Source organism: Periophthalmus magnuspinnatus, chromosome 3 (genome assembly GCF_009829125.3).
Source record: "Periophthalmus magnuspinnatus isolate fPerMag1 chromosome 3, fPerMag1.2.pri, whole genome shotgun sequence".
NCBI lineage: Eukaryota > Metazoa > Chordata > Actinopteri > Gobiiformes > Gobiidae > Periophthalmus > Periophthalmus magnuspinnatus.
This window is the reverse complement of record NC_047128.1, coordinates 18048823-18061306: the sequence shown is the minus strand read 5'-3', so window position 1 is coordinate 18061306 and position 12484 is coordinate 18048823. Positions and strand designations below refer to the sequence as shown.

The following is a 12484-nucleotide window of genomic DNA, read 5'->3' as shown; positions in this document are numbered from 1 at the left end:
CCCGGGACACTGCTGTGATGCTGCGGGACACAAAGGAGGGACACTTTTGTCCTAAGTTACTCAGCTCACACTGCCCTGACACAGGATCTGATGGCCCGCCCTGTTGAGCTACACTGAGGCTTTTGTTTGAACTTGTTAGTATTGTATATTAATGTTCTTCAATTGCCCCTCAGGGACAAATAAAGTGATTTTTTGAGTGATGTAATCCCTCCTGCTAGGTACTCCTGAGCAATTAGACCTTGTCAGTGTTTGTAAATAGAGCGCTTGCCCTCTTTAATACCTGGTAACCTTCCATACATTAACTCCAATGTATTTCCATCATATAAATATTATAAACTCTGAAAAAACAGGGCTTTTTGGAGACTGGCGCCCACTCGGCCACACATGAGTGGCATCAGAGCCTTGGTAGAAAACATTATCATGTTTTTTGCACTGTTTTGCATAGAATATGAACGCTAGTGATTAGTGCTGAAATTAGCATACGTGCTAATGAACATATATTAAACATTTCTAACGTTAAGCTGGACAAATGCTCCTTATACCTGAAGGAGTAGATTTAGGGTTATAAGGCTGGTCAGATTATAAGGTGTCCACCAATAATCTGACCAGAACTGAAGAGGCGGCTTGAATGAGCAGCAAAAAGTCTTCACTCCTACAACTTTTTATCCATTTTACAGATTTTATATATTTTTTACTATGGATCATACCTGAATGACTGACTTACACAGACAACAAAAATAAGCAGCAACATCAACATTTCCTGGGGATGTGATGCTAACTGTAGGCACAGCTATTTCTGAGGCTCTGTTCCTCAAATTAACTTTAATTTGGCCAGACCGATTTAGTTCGAACTACAACAGGTGAGATGATTTGTACTCAAGCAAGTCTGACATGCACACACAAAATTACAGTCACAAACTAGCATTAGCCAACAGTTTTCAGTGAGTCACCTTCATGTTTTTGTTGAAAATCAAACACCTAAACAGCTGTGAACACTCGTATGAATCACAGGCTCCTGAAAATGTATTGTTGGAATCCATTTTTGTGTTGACCTTCCAAACCATCTTGAAACTTTTCCCAGTATTTGCTCATGTGGGCATTGCGTTATCATGGTAACCGATTAACATTTCATCATAAGCATACATGTAGAACACCCTCAGCATGATGTCACTGCAAATTATCAATCCTGCCCGGTACTCCTGACCACCTTCACTATATGAGCACGAAATATGAAGAAATAAAGTGTCGGTAAAACACACTCTCTTACATCCTCAGCAGAGATGCCTGATTATCTTGTAAATGTAACGTCGATGACTCCACCGTTAAAATCACCAGTGAAAAAATAAGCCGAGATGTGCTGCAGAAGACTAATAACTTTTCCGCTGCTGCACTGCCCCTCGGCTACAAAACACCCGAAATACAACTCTCATTTACACATGGCTTTTAATTAATCCAGTTAGCGCAAACATGTCCTCCAGCGCTGTAGGGGGGCGTGAGGAGCAGCAGTGACTAGAGATGTTTGCTCGTCACTCTATCATAATGTAGGTTAGAACCCGAGGGAGACTAAGGCAGAGGTGAGGACGAGGCGTTGGGGGATAGGGCCGTCAGTCAAAGCCGGTTTGGTTGGATCAATGGGAAGGGTCTTTGTAGTGACAGAAGCCCCGCCCACTGCACACTGGAGGACGGGGGGACGGGGGGGGGGGGGGGGGGGGGGGGAATCTCAGCAGGAAGTCTAGAGAAAAAATAGTTCAGATTTGCTAAGCTGGTTTTGTGAATGAGGCCTTCAGCGTGGAAATAAGTGTCGAGAGGAACAGTTACAAAAAAAATCCAAAAAAACCCATGATTAGCATTAGCATATTATCATTTTTTTTATTTCTTTAACTTTTATTATCAAAAATTATTATCATATTGTAGCTAACGTTTTTGTAAAATTCTAATTGTTACTGAAGTGCAACCAAATAGACTTATACTTTAGTTTCTTTCTCTTGTTCTCTTTCTTTCTTTTCTTTCTTATTTATTTATTTCTTTATTTATTGTCAGGGACCATGTAAAAATTCATTAATCTTACAAAAGGAAAGATGATTTGTACCAGATTTCGCTACTGCTACTTTCCAACTGCAGTCCCTGGGCAGGTGAACACGCATTAAAAATACACATTTCATTACAATTACATTATACAATTATCAGTTTATCATTAACATTAGCAGTTAAATACAATAACATGTCCCCACAGTCCATACCAATATAAGAATCATTCTGTTCAGGTTTTACTGTGAAGACTGAACAGTGCAAATTAACCAGACTGATGCTGACACATGATTTTTCTAGTAAAATTATTGTAATCTACAGACAATTTCAGACTGTCTGGCAGCTGATTGCACTGTCTGATGGTTTGAAAAGAAAAGGCTTCCTACTTTTAGTCAACAAATACTGGACCACTGAGCTGGTGGGAGTATATTCAATTGGTGGTTTTAAGGTGTTTCTAGGTGTGATGTTGTCATTCTCCCAGATGTGGGGCAAGACCCAGTTTCCCTATTGATTACATTGTACTTTATCATGAAATATCCAAAAGGTAAATGCATAAATGTTGAACCTGATCATTTCTATTAGCGACTACACCCAAGAACTCTATGTATTACAAGCGCAAGAATCTGCATTTTAACTATATTAATTTAGCTGCCCCCATTTGTATTAAATATTATTGGCCTATACATTTTTTTAGTGCAGTTCACAATAAGATGCAAACCTGCTCATTTAAATATAACAATGTTTTATTTAATTTTGTTCTCAGTAGCTTGTTCTGTGTCCGTGGAGCTGTCCATGGTGCTGATCTGCCGGGCTTGCGAAGGTTGATAAAACAGTGTAGTTATAGCAACGTCATCCATTTGTGAGATTCTTTGGTGAAAAACAGATTTGAATAAGGGACCTTGGCCATTGAGGCTGTACTAAATTGGGTATAGTCTTAGTTTTTACCCTTATTTACTACTTAATATTAGACAGTCATTAGTTAAGTAATGATTATTTGGAGTTTCGTCATGTTATGGCTGCTACTACTGTTACTGCTAGTACTACTAATGCTACTACCAGTGGTGGAATGTAACAAAGTAAAAGTAGTAAAGTACTGCACTTAAAGCGGAGATAACTAAAATTAATACTTAAGTACTTTTTATAGTGGATACTTACTTTTACGTCACTACATTTGAGAGCAGGTATCTGTACTTTCTACTGCACTACACTTTGAAAAGGACGGAAAAGTAAAAGTACCTGCTGAAAAGGCTGAGGGTTTATCTTTAACACATTCATACTTTGTGCAATCAAACATATACATAAAAACAGCTAGGAAAAAGTATTGATTCACTTGTTTCTGTTGAACAAAATACAGGACAAATTTGTATCAAAATCAATATATTTAAAGCCTTGTAAGACCTCAAAATATGCGCAAAATACCTTTACTTTTTATTCTTTAAGAGCATTTTTAAACGGGTACAGATTTTTTTCATGTGATACTTACTTTTGCTTGAGTATCATCCACCACTGGCTACTACTACTACTACCACATATGCCAGTATCACTACTACTACTACTGCTACTACTGCTACTACTATCACTATCTACTAACACAGTTTGAGTGACAAAAAGAGTTCACCTTTACTATATTTTTTTCAACTACAGCATTTTTTCCCAGGGTGATTTTTTTCCCTCCTTTTTTGTATCTTGCAGCTCCAAAAAACTAGAATCCACACTGGGACCAGGTGAAAAGCCTCTGTCCAAAAAATACAGAGAATTCCTGGCAAGAGAAATCCTGCTACAAAATCTAATGCGTAAACCTACAGCTACTACTATTACTACTACAACTACTACTACTACTACAACTACTACTACTACTACTGCCATTTCTGCTACTATCAATACTACTACTCCTGCTACTACTGGTAGTGCCTCTGATGTTACTACTACCAGCACTACAACTACCACTACTGCTACGACTATTAAAACAACTACTGCTACTACTACTACTACTACTACTTCTACTGCTACTGCTGCTATTACAACTACTACTACTGTACTAATGCAACTTCTGCTAATAATACTACTATGCGCAAGTTAAGTGACAAAAATAGTACATCTTAACAATAATTTGAAACTTCTCCATTAGTTCTGGATATTACTTTTTTTGTATCTGGCCGCCCCGTTGGGACCAGGCCACCATCTCTTATTCAAATATACAGAGAATACCCGGCTAGAGCGAGAAATCCTGTTACAAAACTCAGATGCTTTTGATCCACACCTCGTTAGCTCGTCTCAGACTAATTACCTTTCCTGCCACATCTGGTCTGCTGATTATTTCATGATTTGGATGAATTCATTGCAGTTTAAATCCCATATTCACCTGCTCAGTTTCGAATCCGCTCTAATGGCGCTCCCTGGGGTGAGTTAGCCTGGCTCACCGGTCCAGCCTGGCTCCCGCAAAAACCAGGTGGAGCGGCGCGTTTCACACGTTGCCAGATACTCACGCTGCAGAACTGTGATTGTACCGACCAGTTCTGACACGTGGACGATTTGGCACCGCTACAGCCCTGACCTACTTAGAGCGTAGAGAGAGGAGCCCCGAAATGTGAGGAGCAAGCTGCAGATGAGAAGAGATGCATTTTGGGAAAGGGATGAAGCAACAAACACCAAAAAGAATGAGGGAAGAATGAGGCAGAGGGGCAGAGAGGGAGTCTACAAGAGAGCGCAGGTTAGACCGTATTAAAATCACGGTCAGGCTGTAGCTAGTCTGGTATTACACCGGGGGTCCCCAGACTTGCTTTCTGCATTTGGCTTTGAATCATTTGCGAACCACGTCAAAGAAATATATTTTTAAAGAAGCAGCAGTGTTTGGAAGTAAAATATACAGACGGGGCATTATGCAAAATTGATTTATCTGAGTGTTCAACCATGTTATAACATTGTTCCCTCATCAAAAACAGAGGAAGAGGTTTTAGATGTCATCCGTGCATGTTTGAGTATTCCAGCGATCTCTCACATATTCAACCCTCCTTATGTTTAGCTGTAAGATTCTGTGCAATGCTCCGCCCACAAGCCTACGTCACCCACGCTTCCACAAGTATATTCTCCATAAATATACAAAGACATGATACAAAACTGTACACTACAACTTCACAAATCTGATGCGATGTGCAGTAGTTTCATTAGCGGGAATGCGAATGTGCTGTGAAGGGGGAGTGACTTAACACGGGGAGCAAAGGAAGGGGAGACTCTGAAGTGAAACTTTTAAACCATGATAATACATCATTTTTGGTGGAATAGCATTTTCAAAACAATAAAAGGTAACACGGTGATCTAAATGTGTTATCTGCACCCATGGAAGTAAAATACCTCCTCTTTAAGTATAGTTAAATTGGACATGAGTATCATAAAACAAGAATATATCATTAAGTATGCACTGATCTGATATCGGTTCATCCAGTATCATAATTGTACATATAAACTGTTGTAATAAGGCTGTTTACTGGTTGTAGCTGACCCAGAAAGTCTCAGAATGTTTCAACTTTTATTTAATCAAAGTCGTTCTGTAGCTACTTGAGGGATAAATAACACCTACATAATGACAAAACAATTGAGTTCATCTGTTCTGATAGAGAATATTTGTGCCAGTTTTTGTTTCAAGTGGATAGACGCAGTAATTACAGACATATTAACCATAAACCAGGTCAACACATCTGCAATCTGACAGTTAAACAACAAATTCTACCATAGACGTCTGACCTGTCTCCAGCTCAACTTTAAACTGTACAGATTCTACAATGTTGTGATGTCACGCAACGTCATAAAAGTGATGCTGCAGTATATGTATGTGTGGTGTCCTTGTATCACTGGTTAGGAAACACCGCCTTACCTTACAGCCAACAGATCCATAATAAAAATAAACACAAGGTTATGATCAATTATGTTGTGTGGGTTTATTCAATCTGCGCAGTTAGACACAAACATTCACTTTTACTGTCTCGACTTCCTTTTGAGAGGAGATTGGTTTTCTTTTGTTGACTTTGACTCAGGGATTATTTTCATTCTCCGGCTGTGCTCTGCTACCTACGCACCCACCTCTCTTCAAATGTTTATTATACTGTAAGTTTCAAACCTCAAGAATGTGATCAAAGAAATGTCATAGTTGTAAATGTTCGAACTGTGCGGTAAGACGGTAGGGTTGTCAAAAGTATCGAGAATCTGATGCTAGAGCTAGTATCGAAGCTAGATACTCATTTGCGTGGGTATTGATATTAAAAAAGTCACATCAACAGGACAGAAATGAATCTTTTCTGAATGATTTTGAGGTTATTAGAACAAGTATAATACCACGTAAATAGTATACGCCCATGGGCCAGTATGGAACTTAACTGGGCGAAGAAGAAATGTAAGAAACTACTATTATTTAATGTTGAAAATCACATTCTATTCTCTAAATAAAGAGGGTTTTTTTCTTAATATACTCATTGTGGTTTTGAAATCAGTCTTGCGTATCGAGTTTATCCCTTAGTATCGAAATAGAACTTGAAGTTTTAGCATCGTGACAACACAAGTAGGCGAAACAGTTGTTAGCGCTATCATTCATCACTGCGAGAAGGTTGTGGGTTAGATTTCCAGGGCCCGTTCTATCTAGAGTTTACATAACATAATAATTTGAAACATTTTTTTTATCAGTAGCTCGTGTGTATCTTCTGAAATGCGGAGCTGTCCATGGTGCTGATCTGCTGGACTCTAGAAGGTTGGTAAAACTGTCGGTAGTCATAGCAACGTCATCCATTTGTGAGATTCTCTGGTGAAAGGAAGAAAGACTAAAGCCCAACCAAGTGATGACAAAAATTGGTTATTAGCTTTAATAATTTAACGCCTTACTTAGAAAGAAGAAGCGACTGCACAAACAATGTTACCTTTTTGATATGGAAAGACAAACCCAGAGCCATGTGTACATTTAATGAGTGCGACACCTTCGGCTCCTTGTTTTCTCCAAAAAAACCCAGGGAAGTCGCTTGTGTAGCTTGGTTAAAATCACAGGACTGGGTCAAATTAGACTCCCCTGTCACGAGGCAAAAACATGACCAAACACATGTGCTCCAAAAGAATAAATATTGTAAACTTGAGAATCCTGCCCAGAATTAAAAACATTGTGTTAGGTAATGTACCGTTGAAAACCTGTGTATTTATATGTTTGTTTACAGTGTGATGAAAAAATAAAACACATGAAAAAGGGCACTACACTTGAATGACCAGAAAGTGACAGGTTCAGAAAAATCTAAAGAGGTAAAGTCGCACCTGCCGCCACCCGTCAGTCACTGTGGGTGAGACAAGATGAGAGCTGTCAGGCTGGATGCATCATATCCATCACCATCTTCTGTCATCCACCATCACCACGACGGCAGACAGGAGAAGACTGGCGCTCACCTGCCACCTGCACAGGATCTATACATGTTTATATGTATTACTTTATATCCTGGAGGGGGAGGAGACAGGGGAAGTAGGCAGAGCTGGAAACAAAAAATATGCTTGTTTAAAGATATGTAGCCTGCACTCATGATTTTTAAAAAGGTACTACAATTACAACTGAATTGAAGTTGCCAGCGCCTTAAAGCTCCTATATTACACAAAACTGACTCATGTGAGCTTTAAGCCATGTCAAAACGTTGTTACCTCATCAAAATCATACCTGGAGTTGTGTTTGGTTTCATTCAGACATGTTTGAGTAAACCTGGTGTATTAGTCTGTCTACATCTTCAAAGCTCAAAATGTTCTGTTTTACCTTGCGATGTCATGAAGAGAAAGTTTTCATGTTAACAGTGCAGCAAAAGACAACATATTTTACCTTTTGTTTAGTAGAGATTGGCAATTCCAGGGCTGAAATCATCCAAATTATTCTAGTGAAGGCATATGGAGGTAAAAAACATAAATAAAAAACACAGTGGAGCACTTCCTGTATTAAGACAAAACATCACAAGGTGGAACAGAGCATTTTCTGTTTGAGAAAAGAACTAAATATGCAGAGTTTGTGTGGAAAACATGTGAATGAAACAAAACACAACTCCAGGTATGTTTCTGATGAGGTACCAACATTATAACATAGATCAGAAATGAATAATGTGACATGTAATATGGGCCCTTTAACCTGCAGATAGAGGACACACATACAAGTTTTTCTCATTCTCAGTTTATGGACAGCCCTCATGTGAAACCCTAGAACCTCCAGAATTCATCCACTGAGTTGCAAAGGCTGCACTAGAACTGATTCATGATTGATTAGAGGTGCTGGGGTTTAGGTAGTGATGTTGTTGTAAATAAAAATAAATCACCGTTATGCTTATAATCAGTAGAACTAATATATTGTTTGATTGCAAGTAGATTATAAGATACAATAATGTTTTAAAAATGGTAACATATAAGGTCATTCTTCTTCCTACTTTTCACTTTTACTAAACAAAGCTTTTTCATATTTCCATGTGCCCTCAAACATTTAAAAGGATACTGGACCATATGCACCACTGTTGACTTTTTTGCCCGTAGAAATGATTTGCAAGTCAGAACTCCCGATGGACTGTTTCTCATTTCAGCCAAACTTATGAATACTTTGCTTCCTTATGGCTCTCATCCAAAAAAACACACCTTTGTATATAGACAGTATAGTTCAGGAAAATACCCTTTAGTCCATACAGCGCATTGTAAAAGCAGCTATTTGTGAAGAAAATGTACTGAATGATAAGAAGCAAAAGCCCTACAGATGTTAAAACGTGTTATTTTGCGACAGATTTTAGATTAAAGATGGGGTATTATGGAAAATCAATTTTCCAAGCAACATGCCTGAAGAGGTTTAAGTTGTCATCCACGCATGTTTAAGTATTGAGCGATCTCTCACGGGTCCTTATTCAACCCTCCTTATGGTTAACTGGATTCTGTTCAATGCTTAGCTCACCGCTGTCACCTTTTCTCACCTACCATTACAATTAATACCTCCCTAAGCTTATCCTGACATGAAATATATGGGTTTCTAGTATGGGTGCACTAACATGACTGGTGCCCTTTATTGGCTGGTTGTGCCTGCCTGACTAAAGGTCTACAGCTCAGAGACTTGTCTTTGTCTACTCCCAGCATGTGTCCAAAGCAGTCACAGAAAAGACATATGTAAATCAGACTGAACAGTGCACACTTTTCCCTGAACGCAGACTGTCAGGCTGAGAAACATGACACAGGAGACAAGGCAACGGGACGGAATTATTCATAAAATCAGCCATAGACGAAAAGTGCATGTTCATTGGTGCCACTTTTGGAATACCAGGAGACATATTATGCTAAATGTTGTTTTTTTTTAGCTTTTAACCATGGTGTGATGTTGAGTGCACTTCAAATAAGCAGTAATTGAAGTAGTTGGTTTGTTCATTTTCATCTGCTGTGTAATCTTCATGGCAGGGTCGGTCACCTGTCTCCATAGAAATGTTATAGCTTTACCTCAAATATTCAATCAAGCTTTTTCCTATGTATCAAAATCAAGTTTGAAATGTTCATATTGTGACCGTATTATGTGAGCTTTAGGAGCTATGTTGTGCCAAATACGCATACAAAGACATGGATTTGACCAACCGCTTAAGTCTGTATAAATATTCAGGAATACTAATAGTACCTGCCTTCTACATTCGGCCTTTTTAATTTGCAGCCTCCGGACCAGATTAGGCCTTCCAAAGCATTTAATCGAGCCTAAAGCCCACCTTCCAATTATTGAAATATTTTCTCTTATTCACTGGTTTAGTTACTTAGTTTTAGACCTGGTTATTTAGACTTAGTTTTATTCTGGATATGTGCTAATTTAGTCCTGGTTTGGCCCTGGTTTAGTTCTTGTTTAATCCTGCTTTAGACCTGGTTTAGTCCTAGTTTAGTTCTGGGTTGCTCCTGGTTCGGACCCAGTTGGAACTAGTTTAGTCCTAGTTTAATACTGGTTTAGAACTGGATCGGCAATTTCTCAGAAAAATGTTGCTGAAACCTTTTGTATTATTTTTTTCACAAAAATCTAATACAGCAGGTGTTGTTATATTATCATTGCTGACACAATGATACATTGATCTAGTTATATTCTGTGCAACACCAACTGCAACTGATTGTGGTGCCTCAATCTGGCCCTGGGGAAAATTTGGTCGAATAGCCCTCCTCTACACGCTAGTGCCCCCTGCTGCATACCTACCTTTAACCTGAACAGACCAATCCATTTACTTTTCTGGGATAAAACCATGACTCAGTTGTGACTTGACTTGAATGAGCTGTGTTTAAAATACACACAATCCATTAGGTAGCGTCTTAAAAGTGCGAAAGATCAGCATTTCCCATTGACTTCCCCAATGTCATGCCACGCCCCCTACTTGGACTATACATATTGTATTACACTACTTGGAAAAAGGCTAACCACTCTGCCATTTGAAACACCCCATTGTTTTTCAAAATCGCACCCCAGCAGTGCTTGTAGTTTAAACAATTTTCGTCAGTTTTCTCCAGTAGAGAGCAGGTACGTTCAGACCTTTCACTTTGCTCCATATTACCTCCTCTCTCTGTGCCGTCGCAGCCTATTTCCCCCGAGGTGGAGCGACCACATTTGTTTGGACTTTGTTTACTCTTGTTCCGCGGCTGCTACCTCTTCTAATTCTCTACATGTTTCACTCTGGTACCCATGCATTTGCCTCTTGGTTATTATGGGATGTATGGTACCATAGGTTAAAGCAATATCTATAGTGTGTGTGTGTGTGTATGTGTGTGTGTATGTGCTTGTGTGTATACACAGGTTATTACAGTGTTGCTAATCTTACCTCCGACATGTGGAGCTGTCCATGGTGCTGATCTGCCATATTGTTGAATAGAATGTATGTTCTGCCGTCGGTTCTTCTCAAATGCATCTAGGCGGGCAGATAACAAACCCAATACTCTCACTGGTTGTGCCTTTGGATGATTTATTTGTTGGATGAATAGAATGCATGTTTTTCATTGCATTAAAAACACCCGTAATGTAATAAGTGCAAGATAGATAAGTAGAATGCCATACTGCGGAACATTTTAGGCAAAACATGAATATCTCCATGGAGACAACCAGTTGGCGGATTTCCGGATAGAACCTTTTTGTAAAGTGTTTGGATGTTCTCCCTTGTCTGGGTAAATAGCAAATATTCATGTAGCAAGAGATAGTGTTAAGGTTTACCATTGACAAAGATTTTTTTTCCTCTTATGTGACTTTTAATAATATTGACCAGAAGTTTAGTGTAAATCATCCTCTTAGCAGAGCTCAACATTCAAAACCTGCTGCAGTCATAGAATTAGGTTTCTCTTTTATTTTATTTTTTCCAAATATTTAAAGATGAATAGTTTAAAGGCACTGTATGGGATTTTCTATTGTCTTAAAAACGTGAAAAACAGAACTTGATCATTTTGTTTGCAGTGGTCCAAAGTTATTCCTAGCATCTTAATTGTTTACAAACCTTGTCAAAGTTTGATCTTGTCAGATTTCAGAAGCTAGTTAGCACTTGGGTGGGAGACCACTGAGAATTACAGGTGCAACAATGGAGCGCTAATCACAAAAAAACAAACAAACAAAAAATACCCTAACAAACTTGTGTCCTTAGGCAAGACACTTCACCCACATTGTGTAATATGAAAGTGGTGTGTGTGTGTGAGTGTTGGTGGTGGTTGCTGGGGCCGATGGCATAGATTGGCAGCCTCACTTCCATCAGTCTGCCCCAAAGCAGCTGTGGCTATTATTATTATTATTATTATTATTATTATTATTATTATTATTATTATTATTATTATTATTATTACTATTATTGCTATTATTATTATTATTATTATTATTATTATTGTTCACCATTACAATGAACTTATAAGCCCTTTTCACAACTTTTCAGAGACCAGAGTGGGATTTACTATCACATTAGCGGCAACAACAACAATCACGCTAACTGTACACCTCTTGAGTCTCTGCCAATGACATGATTTGTAATTATATGCAGGGAGTTCACAGTGGACACATTTTTTTCTCAAGAGCTGCTTATACAATATATCTGTACATAAAAAGAAAATAGTGCCTGTTTACTGCCTGTGTACCTCTCCGCATACTCCTCGTACTCTGACAGTGGCACGGTCCCTGGATACACGCTCCACACTTGGCCTTGTGTTTAGAACATAAAAGTGAACAGGAAAACCAATTCTCCACTGGACAAGTACAAAGTGTGTGTGCGCACTTCAAAGGCCTCAAATGTGTGCTGGAAGTGGAGGAGAGAGGGAGGGAAGGATAGAGGGGGTAAAGGAGCGTAAGAGATGAGTGGAGGAGAAGAAGGAAAGGGAAATGGGGAGAGAAAGAGGAGAGGAAGAGGAGGAAAGTGCTGGTAGAGGAAGAGAGGGGTTGTGCACTAGGAGAGAAGGAGCGCACTGTTAGAGGAGGAGATGAGGAGTGAACAGGTAG

The 12484-nt window shown here is 39.0% G+C and overlaps 1 protein-coding gene across 2 annotated transcripts in view; it reads left to right on the top strand.

Moving 5' to 3' along the window:
• tspan4a (tetraspanin 4a) overlaps nt 1-12484 on the top strand; it is a 406837-nt gene that overhangs the window by 140879 nt on the left and 253474 nt on the right. The gene's annotated exons all lie outside the window — the stretch shown is intronic.